This window comes from Leopardus geoffroyi, chromosome B2, assembly GCF_018350155.1.
Source record: "Leopardus geoffroyi isolate Oge1 chromosome B2, O.geoffroyi_Oge1_pat1.0, whole genome shotgun sequence".
Classification (NCBI taxonomy): Eukaryota; Metazoa; Chordata; class Mammalia; order Carnivora; family Felidae; genus Leopardus; species Leopardus geoffroyi.
Window position 1 is genome coordinate 122,859,899 of NC_059332.1, and position 18,893 is coordinate 122,878,791.

The 18,893-nt window shown below is 36.8% G+C and overlaps 1 protein-coding gene across 3 annotated transcripts in view; it reads left to right on the plus strand.

The window, feature by feature from the left end:
• Positions 1–18,893, plus strand: part of PDE7B (phosphodiesterase 7B) — a 316,929-nt gene that overhangs the window by 141,074 nt on the left and 156,962 nt on the right. The gene's annotated exons all lie outside the window — the stretch shown is intronic.

Sequence of the window (18,893 nt, forward strand, 5' to 3'; positions counted from 1 at the left end):
GAGTCCTTAACACATGCATATCACATTTGTGGATTTACACAGTCTTGAGAGATACCATTCCCTATAATATTATGTCCACTGTAAGTACTATCGATCATGTGGGATAATGGAAAGCATAACTGTATGTAGAGGAAATAAATTAACAAGTCAAAGTCCTAGAAACCTTATCATAAGAGATATTGGAATTGAAGGACCAGAGCTCCTTGAAATTAAGAAGGAAAAACTAAGGACATCGTCCGCAAATACTTTTTAACTTCCTTATGGTTCCAGAGTGTGGAATAAATGGAAGTTAGAAAAAGGTAGAGTTTGGAAAACTATAAGGCAGAACCTCCTAAAAAAGAGAGCTGTCCCAGAATATAAAGTAGTAACATCTTCAGCACTGAACTCATTCAGACCAACAATCCTTTTTCAGGGATGCTCAAATGGAATGTCTGAATTGAGCAGCACTTGGGACCAGATCTCTTCACAGTTCATTCTGATTCTTACATGCTATGACTAATGATAATTAGTCTTTAAATGGTTCATATGTGAATAGGGGAAAGAATATAATGACCAAGTAACACACAATATTATCTTGTGTTAAAGGGTAGAAAGGGGGATCCAAAATATGTTCTTCCTTAGAGATGCACCTGGGATAAAGTATTCCATGGAAATCTAATGTTCTGGTCAAGTGGCTAAAATGAATTATAAACCTAAGAATTGGCCGATATTTAGGAAAATCTCATCTCAAGAGAACCATGAGATAAGAGTTTTGTTGTCATTGTTGCCTTATATTATTTATTTTGTTTTAAGGGCATACACTTTATTTCATGGACTGTGTATTTTCTATGGAACAGACAGACTTGTGGATATTTGTGAATTATAAATAGTTACTAAACCTGTTGCAATAAAAATTAATTTTAGCTAATCTAAAACAAGATTCATCTTAGTTATCTTTCCTTAGTTAAGGGAAATATATCCCTTATATAATCTTACCTGCTTTAATATAGTCAGAGTTCTAGAATAAGGCACTCTGTCTCTCTTTTTTTTTATGTTCAGAAATACACAAGATTCACTTTCTTGTAACAAAGATACCTGTTTCAGATTAATTTGCTCTCTCTTCTGAGATATTCAGTCCTGTTTGATTAAACCAACTGAAAATGCAAACAACCTAAAGGATATCAATCAGATGAACTTCATAAAGTGCATATACTTCTCACAATTGACTGTACCTACTAGAATTTAAGGTAATAATCGCAGGACAGTACCTATTTTATCCATCACTGTATTCCTTCTTGCCCTTAATGGTGCCTGCCATCAATAGGTTCTCAACAAAAATTAATCAAATAAATGAAAAATTATTTTCAGAGAGGTAATTATTACACAGATGAGATACAGGAAAATATATCAATCAAATCTGTACTAGAGAGTTGCTTCAATTATGATGGTCCATATTGTTTTCTCAAGAGCTAAACTACCTACTTGGTATATCACCCAGGACCTCTGGTTTCTTTCAATTCTCCTCCTGTTTGCTGCTTTGTTATTGCCTGAGCAATAGCTATTTGAGATGTAAAATTCAAATTAGATTTGAATATTGGTTGTGCCTCTTCTAAAAAGTTCAGTAAGTAAGGTTTTAGATTGGGGGGAAGATTTACTAACTGATTCCGTTAATAGAAAGTTTGCTTCAGTGAAATCATCGTGGGTCAGAAGCAAAGGTTGTATAAAGCAAGTGTCAATAATGTGGATTATTTACGGAGTGCATTGCTGCAGATTATAGTCATGGTATAAAAGGAAAGTAAAACAAAAGAAATGTATACTTGGATGCCTTGAGATGAGAGAATGCAATGTCCAATTTCCTTACGTAAAGGTAGAAAATTCAGTCACAAAAAAAAACACTGACCTGGGAAATAGCAAAGCCTAGATTTTCACCAGGGTATTTGGCATCATTTTACACCCTGAACCCCAGGTAATTCATCAATATAATGCAAGACAAGACTTGGTTGCAGAAGACTGGTCTAAAGCGATCGTTCTCAAACCTTTCTTCTTCAGTATCACTTGAGAATTTGCTAGAAACGCAAATTCTCTGGCCCAAGACAGGACCTATCAAACCAGAAACTCTGGGACTGTAATCTATCTTGACATTGTTCCCTGTGATTCTGATTTACATTAAATTTTGAGAACCATGAGATTTGGGTCCCCTGGTAAAGCCATTTTGAGGGCTTTAGAGGCTCTCTGTTCCCCTCTACTCCAAATGGCTCTTGAGACAAAGGCTCCTATAACCAGTGGCATCTGGCTGCCCGAAAGTTGAGGTTAGACATAAAAATGTTAAATGTCATTCTTTCACTGCTCTCTGTTCCCATTCCCCACTCTTCTGCTCCCTACACTCCTTTCCACCAGTGCAACCAAATTGTCCTCAAGTGACTACTCACTTCCTGCTTGCTGACCTCTGACATTCCTTCAGCTAGGAGAACAGCCTTTCTAAATTAGATTAATATTTTATATATTACTATATTGTGTCACTATAATCCATAGTTTATTCATCATCACTACTGTGATAAATCAAAGCAAAAATTCAAGGTGGCTGTCTCTCAGTTCCTTCCCACAAATGTTAGCCTACAAATTTTAACCAGAGCACACTCTCTTAGAATAATTCCTTTCATCAGTGTTCTGGTTTAGGTGACAAAACTGGTTCATTTTAGGCTTCAAATATATATCATTTATTTGCACTTCAAATTATTTTTTTAGTTTATAATCTTTTAAAGTTCAGATTAAACTTGCATTGCACAATACCTAAGATATAGTCACGGGCAATAAACATTAAATTCTGGGGCGCCTGGGTGGCTCAGTCGGTTAAGCGTCCGACTTCAGCTCAGGTCACCATCTCGCGGTCCGTGAGTCCCAGCCCCGCGTCGGGCTCTGGGCTGATGGCTCAGAGCCTGGAGCCTGCTTCCGATTCTGTCTTCTTCTCTCTCTGCCCCTCCCCCGTTCATGCTTTGTCTCTCTCTGTCTCAAAAATAAATAAAACGTTAAAAAAATTAAAAAAATAAAAATAAATTCATTTGTGACAGGGGCACATGGGTAGCTCAGTTGGTTAAGCCTCTGACTTCGGCTCACGTCATGATCTCACAGCTCATCAGTTCGAGCCTGGGTCAGGCTCTGTGCTGACAGCTCAGAGCCTGGAGCCTGCTTCAGATTCTGTGTCTCCTTCTCTTTCTGCCCCTCCCCTACTCATGCTCTGTCTCTTTCAAAAATGAATAAACGTTAAAAAATAATTAAATACATTTGTGACAATACTTCAGGTTTTCTCTGTTCTAATTTTTAAACAGATAAGATCTCCTCTTCACTTAATTATTCCTTGTAGGTAGACGCTATGGATGATTTATCATCTGGATAAGTGATAACAAATGTGATAACTCTGTCACACAAGTGAGAATACTCACTTTTATGAAGTGAGAAACTTTAAGGTTTATAAAGTGCTTTCACGTACACAATCTCATATGACACTCCCAACAGCTGTGTGAAGTAGGTTTGGGGTTAGTACCTCTTATTTACTTGACTGGAAAAAAAGGGTCTAGGAAGAAGATTCAATGACTTGCCCAATGTCACATAGTGAGTTATGAAACCAGTTGTTGGTCCAGATGCTCCTATCACCCATACTCAATTACCTTTTTCACCATCATCATAAGCTGAGTTCCCAGAGTTTGGTCAATCCCAGATGCATTGACCAGGTCACATTTCAGTAGGTTGCATAAAAGGAAAGGAAAGAACACTTCGTTGGAGGCTAGAGGCTTTCTGTGGGTGGAGGCTATCTCGTATCTGACTCTAAAAGTAGACATTAAAAATCTAGTCTTAGTCAACATCTCAGCACGCCACAGCAGAGTTGAAAATATCAACAATATCATCTTTTAGAGGAGTGTATCTTCTTGCTCTAAAGCTGAGTGGTTTTCAATCCTGGCTAATCCTTAAAATCAGCTGGGAAGATTTTTTAAAACTCAGGAACTTCAGCCTCATGCCCCACCTCCCCATCTCCATGAATCTAGGATGGGGTTCAAGCACTGATAGTTTGAAAGTTTCGCGGGTGACTCTAATGTGTAGCCAGAATTGAGATCCATTGATATAGCTGAAATGGAAGCTAGGCTGTTACAAACTGACACAGAAGTAGTCTTTTTTCCTCCTCAATCTAGGTAAAAAGAACATGTCTGTTGACATTCCCAACCATTTCTATGGGGAGGCTTTGTATAATTTCCAAACAAGCCAGAAAGTTGCATCTACTAAGGGAATTCCTGTGGACTGTTATCAAAGGGCTTATGGTTAACTGATGGGCTGAATTAATAGTGAGCATTAAGGCAGATTGAACCTCAAAATTTGGGCAGATTAACAAAGTGACCAATGTGGAAGGTCCAGATTTCAAGTTTAACTTTGAGTTTCCTATCTCTCACAAGACAAGCACTGGTGGTAATAAAAAGGATGCTTTCTTTCCTTTACTTGTCAAGTGTGCATGGACCAGCCCTTATAAAAACTTGGATCTATCCAAATAGACATAGGAAGAGAGCTATAATTACCTTGAGTAAGCAAAGTAATAAATGGCAGCCTGAAAAACAACTTCTAGAAATCTAAGAGGGACCTAGGTCTGTCCTTAAACTACCCCTTCCTTTAATAATCTCCTGTACAAGGAAACTGGTAGAAATTACATCAATAACTAAAGATTCTTCTCCCTGTATTGGATCTGATTGTGTATAATGTGTGTAGAGAGGGGGGCGGAGGTCCCAAAGAGGAAACACTCAACAATAAACAGTCTTGTTAAAGTGGATGAGTTAATAAGAAATGAGACATTTTATATAAAATGAAGAGATGAATGTATCATACAAAGTCACATTACTAGAGGAAAAAATTAGAAGGTGCTCTCCTTAATGGAATTGAATATACAAATTGTATATAAGATTTCTATTTCACAAAAGATACATTTGATCCCATCCTACTTAGTGTAAGGGAATATATAATTATTAATTATTTTTTTCAGCTAAGCACATGTATAAATGGATCCATAATCAGAAAACCTTAAGTCATCCAAAGTCAACTGAAATGGCTTCTCCACAATTTATAGAAGTCAAGGGTATCAGTGAACCCACAATACACCAAATAAGGCAATTGAGGCATTTTAAATTCAAGAACTTCCCTTCGTTATATTAAAATGGTAAAAAAAAAAATCTCATTTATTCAATTGTATTCAATAAGCACTTCTTGAGGATCTGTCATGGATTTGGCATTGTTGAGAGTAAAAATAATATAGTACTTCCTCATAATAACTGTAAAATACATATTAAATGAGTAGAGAATGCTACTAAATATAATAGAATTATTATATAAGACAGCATATATTAAAGTTATCATTTAAATATATATTATTACTAGAAAAGAAATATAGAATAGAAATGGTAAGTACTGCCATCATTTGGAAGGATAAAAAACAAAGCTGATCAGAGCCATAGGCCGTTTCATTCCTCATTCTAGCAAATCTTAATAAAACAGCGCTTTTATCAGGAGAAATTATTGGCTGCCCATTCCCATCAAATCAGGTCTGGCTTCTTCTGTTCATAATCAAGGATTTTTCAGAACTGGACCCATCCATCCTGACTTTTAATGTCCCCTCCCAACTCTGCATTCTGTTGTTGGTCAGACCATGTCCCTTCAATTGTTCTGTAGCCCTTCTGTCCTGACTTTAATCACACTGGCCCTTCCTCAAGGTCCTCCGGCCACTCCACTCCCCTTCCCAGACCTTAAGCTTCTCTCTCCCTTAACCCCCACAACCTCCTTGTTCCCACTTGCCCAGCAAAATGAAGCCAAAAGCATGACACTTTCTCTGACAAATCCAGGAAAAGGAAGCAGTTTGTATCAATGGAAATGTGTCTGACTCCCAGTATTTTGAAAACATCAAAGATCCTAAAAGACATTTTTTTAAAGGTTCACTTCTTAAAGAGAAACAAATAATACTTTTTTTTTTTTTTGTCAGAACTGATCTCTCATTCCCATTTAACCAGCCACTAAGGACACTTCCCCACTTCCTGTGAGCCAGTTCAGAAGTGATGGTGGAAAAAGGAAGCCATTGTGTATGCTTCCCCACCCAGGGATACTAGTTCAAAGACTTGGCCATATTTATTACATGTAAAAGTATTTTACTATAAGACAATCTGAGTGAGTTAAAAGCAATATTCTAGTTCATACATTTGTCAGGAAATAATTGGAAATACATGAAAGTAAAAAATTAGTGAACTGTCAGAATGGCTAACATTAACAACTCAGGCAGCAACAGATGTTGGCGAGGATGTGGAGAAAGAGGATCTCTTTTGCACTGCTGGTGGGAGTGCAAACTGGTGCAGCCACTCTGGAAAACAATATGGACGTTCCTTAAAAAGTTAAAAATAGAACTACCCTACAACCCAGCAATTGCACTACTGAGCATTTACCCACGGGATACAGGTATGCTGTTTCAAAGGGGCACATGCACCCCAATGCTTATAGAAGCATGATCAACAATAGCTAAAGTATGGAAAGAGCCCACATGTCCATTGATGGATGAATGGATAAAGAAGATGTGGAATGTACATATATACACACACACACACACACACATACATACACAATGGAATATTACTCAGCAATCAAAAACAATGAAATCTTGCCATTTGTACCTACATGGATGGAACTAGAGGGTATTATGCTAAGCGAAATTAGTCAGAGAAAGACAAAAATCATATGACTTCACTCATATGAGGACTTTAAGATACAAAACAGATGAACATAAGGGAAAGGAAGCAAAAATAATATAAAAACAGGGAGGGGGACAAAGCATAAGAGTCTCAAATACAGAGAACAGAGGGTTACTGGGGAGGGTGTGGGAGGAAGTATGGGCTAAATGGGTAAGAAGCATTAAGGAATCTACTCCTGAAATCATTTTGTGCTGTATGCTAACTAACCTGGATGCAAACTAAACAATAAATAAATAAAATGGTAAAAAAAAAAAATAATTTTTTTTAAAAAAATAGTGAAAAGAAAATTAAAATAAACCTAGAAGTTTGTTCTCCTTAAGAGCCCATTATATTAAAATTGTTTTTTTACTTTAATTGTTAGCACTAATTTCCCAGTTTCCTTTAAATAAGGAGATATACGCGGAAAGAGATTTTTTTTTAAATGTTCCCCCAAGTTCATTAACTCTCACTTAAAGTTCACCCTTAACTAAGAAAAACACTTCTACCTGATGGTGACATATACTTAGATACAGGAACCTTTCCAAGAGGATATAAATTCCTTAGTATCAAATATACAAACCTAAATAAATATACTGAGAATATTGGCATAGAATTTTCTAATTTCAAAATCATGACTTTATAATTTGGCATAATCATTGTCTCATATATAAATAATCATGTCTTTCAAACTAATTTTTCTAGATTTCTAGATTTATTTATTCAAATAAATTAAGCAATGGTGCTTGCTCTAATTTAGATTATAAATATTTTTGAGGAAAAAAAATATCACTCAGAAGTCCACTGTTTTACCAAATGATCCAGCAACCAGCTGTTTTACACTATATTTTTAGATATCCTTTTAATTATTTATTATACAAACTCCCCAAAGCTAAGAAAGAAAGTAATATCATAGTTTTCTACCACAACAAAGGGCAGAAAAATGACAGAGACAAAAGAGCAGATTTTTATCAATATAGGACAAGGAGGAGCATTTTGTGACTTCTTTCTCTGTCGATGTAACCCATTTAAACAATCTAGCTTTGTTGCAGAGAGGAGTGTCCTCCTTCTTTTTAACTCATTTTCTGTCCCATTGTGGAATGGTAAACAGCAGAAATATACCCATTTGACCCAAAATGTAGTCTTTTATCCTGGCCTGGTTGTTTTGATCCAATGCTGAGAAGAAAAATCTATCTAGTTACCCTAATTCTTTTCCAGTGTGCACAGCACTTGTATGAGTAAATCTGAAGGACCCAGGGAAGAATACAGTAAATATATTTTTCGGTGTTTTCTCTCTCTGAAAAATAACGATCCCCACTTAGAGCACAAGGTGGCTGTGAAGATTAGTGACATTAAATTCCAATTACAGTTCCTTGGAAATATGATCCTGTGGCCAAATATTGAGGCTGATAAGAAACACTCAGCCCATTCCCCACTCCTCAGCTGGCACTTTACCAACTAGGTCAAGAAGGAAGCTGGAATTCATCGTCCCCATCAAGCCTGTGACTTAACTTCTGAGCTAGCCTGTGGCGTGGTGGTGGTGGTTATTTACTGACCGTGTGATAATTTCAAGAAGCAGAGGAAGTAGTTCCTATGGTAGAGGGAACATTACACGTTTGTTTCTTTTCTATAATTCTACTAAGAATCTATACTAAGAAAATAATCTAAAATACGGAGAAAAGCTTTCTGTACAGAGATGTTTCTACAGCACTATTTATAAGAAATAAAAACTTTAATAATCTACATGCTTAAAAACAGAGGAGAGATGAATTTAATTGTCATAGAAGCATATGTTGAAACATCATGCAGCCATTAAATACCATGTTTGCAAAAAGTTTTATTGACAAGATTGTTTTTTACATTAAGTAAAAAAGAACACAAAATGATATAAATGATATAATACCAGCCCAGATACTATATATATATATATATATATATATATATATATATATATATAGTATATATATTCTCCAGGAATAAAGGAACATTTCTCACATTTAAAACACACACACACACATTCATACACACCCACATAACCACTGAAAATGGAGTCAAAAACATTTTCCAAGCTATTCTACCTTTGTAGGCTGTGTGACATTAGGCAAATCGCTAATCCATGCTTCATTCATAGACCATAGAAATTTTATCTCAAAAGACTGCCCTAGAATTAATTGATAAAATGTATTTTAAATCACTTTTTAATAGGAAAAGACCCATACAATTACATAACAATAGTTCTTGGAAGTACGAAAGAGAACCTTCTACAGTTTCTCCAGGTTAGCCTATATAGTGAGGACAGAGTTTTGCCATCAATCCTTCAGCTACTGGTTGGAATTCTGACCACCATGAAGGAAACTTGTGCAGCATGTGGTGAAACCTGGTTCCTATAGACTAAAAAATACATCTGTGCAAGTTATTTATCATAATAAATAATATGTTTCAGTTTACTTATACAATATGATATGTATTTTGAATTATTTTTCAACCTTGCCTTAAAGTTGAGGGCCATAACTTAAAAACTCCAAAAAGTGATGCTCAGACATTAAAATTCTCTTTCTTTCTCTATTACTAATCCAAATTATGGAGGGAGGGAAGGAGGGAAGGAAGGAAGAAAGGAAGGAAGGAAGGAAGGGAGGGAGGGAGGGAGGGAGGGAGGAAGGAAGGAAGGGGAGGGAGGGAGGAAAGGAAGGAAAAATAGAAAGAAAGTGCAGAAATATGGCTTCCAAATCTACTGCAAGAGAGGTTAAAAAACGTAATTTTCCTATGTGCAAACAGAGCATGTCACCTCTTCTCTGCCACACACTCCTAGGTAAAGAGAGAAATAAAGACTCCTCAGACCTAGAGGAATCAGAGAGCTTGAGTCAATAAGTTGTCTGTGGTTCAGTACAGTTTGAGAAGGGTGTAAATACTGTATAACCTGAGGAACATTCCTAGAAACTTTCACAAACCATCAGATGATATAAAAAAATAAATAAATAAATCACAGAGTTCAAAAACTATGAAATCTTTTACTGTTTTTTGAAGTCAACCTTTAAACTGTCTATACCAGGGTTTAGGAACTTCCAACCCACAGGAATATAGATAGGCATTGGACCTAATCCCATAACTAGACCCTCCCTTTTTTCAGTTCACATTCTAGCTTTTTTCTTATCTCCTAGAAGAAGCATTTCAGGCTTATTAACTTGACAATGATAATAAGAATTGAAGTCAGCTTATAGTTTGTAAGCTGAATCCAGAGAGCAAGAAGCTGTAAATGGAAAGTAAAGTCAGAAACACAGTGATGAAAATTGGATCCCATAACTAGGATCACAGAAACATAAGAGGTTAGGGTCAAGTGGTTAGGGGGCAACAATCAAGGTCCTGGCTCTAGGGCTAGAGCAAGCTCAGTCCAGACAAGCAAGTCAGAGAGTCCAGCCCCTGATGTCCTGGTGAGGTTGCACATGGAACTCCCAGATTTCCTGCAAGGAAGGTGCATTCACTCAGAACTCTATCCAGGCCACACGCTGGGCAGCCCACTTCTCAGTCAAATGTTAGCATTACCAAGACCCTTTGCCTTGGAGATTTATATTGTACTCATATCTCAGACCTCAAACAGATCAAGCTGGGATTTGTTTGTTTTACTTTTGCAGATGATTGATGGAGATAGAGATTCATCCTAACAGTGATTTTTCACTTCTAACAGCAAAAAAGGAAAAAAAAAAGTTTTTTGTTTTCCTTTTTCTCTCTTTACAGTGGAAATATGTATAGAATTTGCCCTGTTCTGTTACCCAGATGGCAATACTCAGTGGCTCCCAGTATTTAGTCATTTCTCTTCGCAAGGAAATATTAAATATGGAACATCTTTCTTCTCAGAGTAAAACCATCTTTAGGTCACCAAGGGCCCATTTATCACTATTTAATTGAAAATCATATGGGTTCTGAATCATATAGCCAAGGTAATGGTAAATATAATTACCATTTAATAACATAGCCTTTATTATTAATAGCTACTGTGTTGGCCAACCTTAGAGTCGCTCTTTTATATGATTGTTGTATCCCTGTGTCCAAATGTGGATCTTGGTCTTTAGAATAATATTCTCCTTTTTTACCCAAATTTGTCGGTCTTTGCTAACCAAAGGCTTGCTGTGGACTGATCAAAATTGCTGTGGACATGGGACAAGCACTATGGATAATGACTAACTTGATGGAACAGCCTCAATTAGGTCCTCATCTCTGACATTATCCAGGCTGGTTGGGCTTGGAACCATAGGATGTGTGTGTAGACATCTGTCATCAAGTTTTTGTTTTTAAAAAATAAGAAGTTGAAGAGTGTAAATTTTACTAGATTTGGAGAATTGAAGTTCTTGGAACATTATAATGATTTATAATATAGTTTCTGTGGCTTCCCTGGTTGAGATTTAGGGTCTTTGTTTTGTGGATGCCTTCCTCGTGTGGTAGAAAATCCAATTCTAAGCCAATAAAACATTTGTGACAATTCCATAAAGGAAAAATAAACCAAAAAAAAAAAAGCACTTGAGCAACTCGATTTACCAGCTGTGACTAAAAATCTGACACATCTCACATCTCTCAACAACTCTACCCTCATAGGGAGCACACCTTCTGCTTCCCAGCCCACTGTCCACAGTCACCTTCCACCTTCTGATTGCCTAGGAGGAGGCACTATCAGCAACACAAGGCCTTCGGGATTCGCTTTTTCCTGGGATTCTTTTTGTGTGCTCTTGTTCTGCTGATGGCCCCACACTGTGAACTGTAGCTGCTACTCACCATTGGCAAAGTCCAGAGAATTGGAGAAATCAAGATCCCTTGAGACACGGACACGCAGACTTAGCTAGAGTGATCGGGCCAGGCGGGTTAAGTAACTGCTTGTTTTGTCCTAATGTACTTGTTTTACGAATGTCTATTCACAAGTAGTTTCAGAGTCGTGACATGGAAAAGTTAGGGTATGAGGAATGTGTGTTTAATGTCTCTTCCATTTTTTTGTGGGTGCTTATGGACCATACATGGTTTTCAGCAATTCAGTCATCTTAGCTGGGAATTGAGAAAGGGATCTGTGAAAGTCTATATATAGAAAGAGGTAGTTAAATACAAAAGAAAAACAAGAATATAATTCCTTTGGTTAAAGAGAATACTCTGGCAATAAACTGTAATATGAAAGTAATTTTCTCCATTTTAATTAATATCCAGCTAACATCTATATCCTAGCATGAACTTTTTTCCAACATTCTCTTTACTGTGGAGAGTAAAATTAGCCCCATTCTACAGTTAGGAAAATGGAGATACATAAAACATCCAAGGGTCTCTTCCAATATAGCAAAGAGCCAGACAAAAGCTAATGACTTACAGATGTAGGATATTTTTCAAAGAAGATGCGACAAATCATGTTATCTTTGATGTAACATGTGTAGAACTAACACAAATGTTTGCTGTTGAAACTTACAATAGTCAGAGGGGGAGAAAATCTTTTTCATCTTTTTTATTTTAAAATTCCTTTGTGTATGTAGTCACTTCTCCAAAACCAAGCCAAGCTATTTTCTATGAATAACTAAATAAATTATGCAGCAAGTTTAATTAAAATTTCCTTGCAATAAATCTTAAAAGTTTCTTTCTCTTTTTACCAATACTTCTTTGGGAGAAAAACTCAGGCTTGATGAGAGTGGCCAACACTAATGTCTTCCTCTTTCTCCCCAAATTCAGTAGACAGGAATAATTGTTGAACTCAGGAAGTCCCAGCAGTCCTTATCTGGTGAGCCACACTTACTGTGTGCCAGGCACGAAGGTCTCTACCACCAAGTGACTTTCAGACCAGAGGTGATAGCTAAGACAAGTGTGCTCTTAGGAGTGAACACAGACAGCCACAGCAGCATATGGGAGGTCTTCAGATTTGATTTGTGAAAAAAGCGAGAACCAAACTAGTACCTAAAATATGTGTAGGAATTAGCCTGGTGAAGGAGTGTGCCTGGTGAAGGATTGTAAGTAATGCTTCAGAAAGGTAGAACAGAATATGAAAAGACCTGGAAGAGGGAGAGCTTGCAGTGTTTTAGAAGATCCCAGAGAAATCCAGGGTGATAGAAGTGATGGTAAATGGGAATAATTTACCTATTGGAATCTCCTGTTTGCACTTTTTGAATAGACACTCGGTAGTGTGCTAGGTTGAACAGATGTTTATTGAGATATTTATTGAGATTATATTCCTGATTTTGGAAGAACTACCTATTTATTTGGGGAAACTTGGAATATATAAAAAAGCTATATATATATATATATATATATATATATATATATATATGTAATACATATAAGAAAATAAAATCACCCACAATACCACCAATTTTGATAACCATTATCAACATTAACTTCTATAGAATATTCATTATATTATTTAATGAGGGTTTTTAGCCTTATTTCATAATATATTTTTTCACAATTTGAGTATATTCCTCCTTTTGCATATATATACATATATATTGATATGTATATTGATGATATATATTCCATTCATTTTTAATTTTTTCAATGTTTATTTTAGAGAGAGAGAGAGAGAGGGAGAGAGAGAGGCAGAGCGTGAGCAGGGAAGGGGCAGAGAGAGAGGGACACAGAATCTAAAGCAGGCTCCAGGCTCTGACCTGTCAGCACAGAGCCCGATGTGGGGCTGGAACTCACGAGCTGTGAGGTCATGACCTGAACCGAAGTTGGATGCCAGAGCCACCCAAGCACCCAGTGTTTATTTATTTTTGAGAAAGAGAGAAAGAGAGAGGGAGGGAGACAGCGTGAGTAGGGGAGGGGCAGAGAGAGAGGGAGACACAGAATCCGAAGCAGGCTCCAGCCTCTGAGCTGTCAGCACAGAGCCTGACCAGGGGCTCAAACTCATGAGCCACAAGATCATGACATGAGCTGAAGTCGGACGCTTAACCGAGTGAGCCATTCAGGCACCTCTATTCCATTCATTTTTAAATAATTTTAATTATATAATTTACAAATATATTCTAATTTTGTATGTTTTTATAAAACTATACATTCAGTGTGTAACTTTTGGCTCAGTTGAAATTAATTTGTAAGCTATCAAGCTGTCGTATTTCGAAGAGTTGGGGTTCATACAGGCCTCTATTCATTAGTTTTAAAACACCACTGTGAAATGGCAAGTATTATTATCACTATACTGCAAATGGAGTATCCACAGCAGACAGTGGTTGCATTAACCAAGACAAGGCTAGAAATAAACTGGGGTTATTTTGAAAGTAGGTAGGGTATAAATTATAAGTGAAATTAAAAAACGGTGATCTATATTTCTATTGAAAAGCCTCATCTCTTTGAAATGATAATGCATAAAACATACTGGCTCTCTATTACTTTTCCATAAATTAAGAATCAAACCTGACCTTGGGAAGTCCACATGGATATCAATGGAAAGTTAAGCCACTTACATATGAAGAGATATTGCCAGAATCTTGCCTGAAAGCTTACACAGTATATTAGAGCTTCTAAAAGATTAAGTCAAATATGGATGTTGAAGTTAAAGTACACATAGATGTGCACATGTGCAAACACACACACACACACACACACACACACACACACACACACAGAATTTTAAGACCAAAAGTAGCAACAGAGCCAGTTTCATGATATTTTTATTAGTAATCTTTACTTGGGCACAATTTCGCTTGAAGCTGGTGGGATTTTTTTTTTTCCGGAGTCAGGTCTGCAGAATCAAGCCTGTTGGGACTCAGCAAACCACAACAGACGTCATCAGATCTCTGGTGCTTCAGGATATACATACTGATCACTGCAGGGGTCGGGGAAGGGTTCTTCTTTCTTTTTTTCTTTTTTCTTTTTTCTTTTCGCTTGCGTAAGCTCACACAATTATCAGCGGATATAACCCTTGCCTTTCTTTGAAGTGTGAGCTATCAAAAACTAAATAAACCAGATGAGCTCTTTTCTGATTCAAGGTGACAGAGCAGACCAATGTCTGAATGACATTTCTTTTTAAGGATGGAAATAGAATTACAAATTTACTACATTCTAATTTGCACCTTTCTTTGAAAAGGTGGCGCTCCAAAAGAAATTTTCTCACGTGCCTTTCCTCCTGAGAATAAGTAACAAAACTGAAAATAAGAGAATGGCAGGATGATTGACCACACAATACGTGAAGTTAACCAGAGAATGAGGGGGAAATTGCCACCCAGGAAAGAAAGTGACAAACATTGGGTCGATGGCATTCAGATAACCCCTGTTCTCCTCGTGACCAGATAAATATACATTCTTGATTCTCAGATTCCTTCCATTCTTGGTACAATACTTGAAAATAAAATTTAACCAGGTTTTTGGCATTTTCATCTTTTCTGGGAATACTTCTAAATGACCTAGGGGAAATTTTCTAAACCAAAGAACAGTTTTGGCAGCAGAAACAAGCCTCAGTATGTATTATGATTGAGACAAAGTAATTTAGCCTTTTACTCATGCAAGGATTTATGAGAACATCTACGTTAGGAAGAATAAAGCAAATTTGACATTGTAGAAAAATGTTTTACATTTTTTTATTTTAACTCTATAAAAGAAAAATATGATTGATGATTTGCTAATAAACAAGAAGAACTTAACTAGATTATTAATGTCAGTCTTGTAATTTACTCTGATAGAATTAAGTTCTCAATTGTACCGTATTTGTTCTATTTCTTTTGCTGCTTTCTCTGTTGTAACCCCTCTGGGCTTTATTTTTCTCATCTGTACAATGGGGATCATAGTTCCTATTCCAAAAGTTTGCTGGGATGATTAGATGATACAATATAAGTAAAATGTCTAACCCCATGGCTGTACACAGTAGATTCTTTCTGATTCATTCCTTTCTACCTTCTTATTTTCTATGGCATTTGAAAAAAGTATGTGAGGACTTCAGTGGATTAATTGTGTAAAGTCCAACTAGTAAGGGCACAAAGTCAAGTATGTGTAAAGGAGCTACCATTTATGAGTGCTAACTACGTACCTGGCACATAATAAATGCTTTATAAATATTAGTTATTATCGTACCACACACCTCATTTTATCCTCACAATAACTCTGGAGAGTGTTTATTTTCATTCTCATTTTCCAGTTGATGAAACTAAAGCTTAGGAGGTAAAGTAACTTGCCCAATGTCACACAGCAGGATTATGACAGAGCCAGAATTTCAACTGAGATCTGCTCCAGAGCTCCTGGCCTCACCCCTGCACCATGCCACAGCTACTGAAATATTGGGCAGGAAAGCCTTGGGCAAATTTAATCATCTGGAACAGAACGGAGAAACCAGAAGTAAGCCAAAAGGACCTCTGAAAATAAAAGACAAAATAGCTAAATTCTCATGTGTGCATTCTAAGAGAAATTCTTGGTAGCTAAGCTCTAAGCCTACTTATTTAAAGAACAATGCACTCTGGGGACTTTGGTGCCTCAGTCAGTTAAATCCCTTACTCTTGGTTTCTGCTCAGGTTCCGATCTCACGGTTCGTGCGTTCAAGCCTTGCATCAGGCACTGAGCTGACAGCATGGATCCTGCTTGGGATTCTCTCTCTCTCCCTCTTTCTCTGCTCCTCCCCTGCTCATGCACTCTCTCTCTCATTCTCTCTCTCTCTCTCTCAAAATAAATAAATAAACTTTAAAAGAAAAAAAAAATAATGCATTACAAGGACACTTAACCAGCTTGGGTATCTGGTTTCGTGGACTCTAGAAGATTCAAAGAAGTAGAATTGAAAGTAAGGACAGGTTACTATAGCCAAATGCCTTGAAAACAATACAAATAACTTCTGTAAACCTGTCAAATGCTGACCCCAGGTTTTTTTAATGTTTATTTTTTGAGAGAGAGACAGAGACAGAGACAGAGAGAGACAGAGTGTGAGTGAGGGAGGAGCAGAGAGAGAGGGAGACACAGAATCTGAAGCAGGCTGCAGGCTCTGAGCTGTCAGCACAGAGCCCAACGCGGGGCTCGAACTCACGAACTGTGAGATCATGACCTAAGCTGAAGTCAGACATTTAACCGGCTAAGCCACCCAGATGCCCCTGACCCCAAATTTTTAAAAACCATAGTAGCCTGTGCCATTTAGCATAGGAGCAAATGACCTGAAAACACTCAAATAATCCTTGAGGTACAACTGATATTCATCATAAAGTCATTTAAACTGTTAAATTGTTAAAGCAGATCAGAATTATATTACATATTTCACAGAAAAAAACAAATTTCATCCAAATATATATATATTTTTTTAGTTCAGGGACTTAAATAGGAAATAATCAACGAAGCTTAAACACACCTCCTCTGTTGACAGTATTAGTTAAAGGGTTATGACAAAATTAATCTTTTCATCATTAACCCTGAGAATTTAACAACATAAACTTTCATTTTTGCCTTACTGGACTTTCTTCCATCATATATACATTTTTGAATTGGGTTATCAAGGTTGTATTAATGGCAAGACTTATATCAGGCAATATTCAAACTGATAGAGTAAATGGGTTCTCACAAGGTTTAGGAAGGAGCTGTCAGCTTTTAATCTTACCACTAATAGTTTAACATAAAGTGTGATCAGAAAAAAAAAATGAATACATTTACTGGAAAAACACGAATTCCTAAACATTCTCACATCAAACATTTTTGACGGAACCTGTTATATTTCAACATCTTTACAACATTAATTTCACACCACTGGGTAGTTAAAGACTATGATGGCAGTAGATCAAATAGCCAGGGAACCTATCAACAGTATTAAACAGTGACCTAGGATTTTAAAAGCCACAATTGTGTTTTGACTTTTATCTGTAACTCTTCAGGCATCTTGGGACAAATCATTTGATGGCCAGAGGAATCCCAATCTCAGCATGACTGGTGGGACGGAATAGATTCAGCCCCAGATTGCAGATTACTGAATCCAACATAAGTCAGGGAGACACCAACCCACCCCCAGAATCCTTGGAAAGCCCATAAATGAGGACCAGACAAAACAGCACCTGAGAGATGGACTGATTTTTCTTTCACCTGTTTCTTCGTTTAGAGCATTATTTCAGCACATTCCCTATTTAGTCTCAGACTCCTATTATGTAATCCACTTTCATGGTAGCTCCATACAGATGAAATCAATATGGAATCATTTGAGGACTATATTCTCCACCTGAAGACTGCGTCCTTCTCCTAAGTGGTCTTGGACAGACATGGAGGTATCATACAATGGACTTAGCACATGAGCATTATGGCCAACCTGACTAAATGCAATCAACTCCTCAGCATCACAAATAATCTTGAACCCAACCCAGTCAAGAAAAAGAAGGCCATCGCTTGGTATCTGGACTATCATGCTATTTGGAAATGAAAACCTTTGAACACTCTAGGCGATGAAAAGAACATGATGCCTTCAAAACAAAATACAAAATCTTAAGTTATCTTAAGAATTCCAAAAAAGTTCTGATGTTTCTTGAGATATTTATTTCCATACTTTAATATATATATAGAAAAATATTCTTATTATAAAAAATTTGGGGTGACCCTGTTTCATTGACGACCTAAATCTAGACTTAGTCTACTTATTAACTGATTTTTGTGACCAAGCATCGCTCATATTCAGTGGTGTATGCCTGGGCATGCCCCTTCCCCTGATAGGCCCAAAAATGTCTCATGGCTATCCACCCATCTTAGTCTTTATTTTTACAAAAATGTAGTCTCTTTTTATGTCCACTTCGTGAAATCTATATGCATATTACTAAGTGAATTCTTTAAAATACATTCCTACAAGTAAATACTACAGAAATACAAAGTATTATTCTTAATGGCTTACTCCTGAGATAAATAAAAATTTCTCTGGGGATAAAGGGTTCAATGAAATAAGATGAATAGGGTGAAGGACATTCCAGGACTATCTAGCCAATATTTTTCTAGTACACAGGGTGCCTTGCAAGAATTTAATTGGTTCATACGATTAAGAAATTAATTCCCGGGGTTCCTGGGTGGCTCAGTTGGTTAAGCATCTGACTCTTGATCTCAGCTCAAGTCTTGAGCTCAGGGTCATGAGTTCAAGCCCCACATTGGGCTCCATGCTGGGGCATGGAGCCTACTTTAAATAAAAAGAGGAAAGAAATTAATTCCTAGAAAACAAATTTATTTATTTTATTTTATTTTATTTTATTTTATTTTAGAGAGAAAGAGAGAATGAGAGCA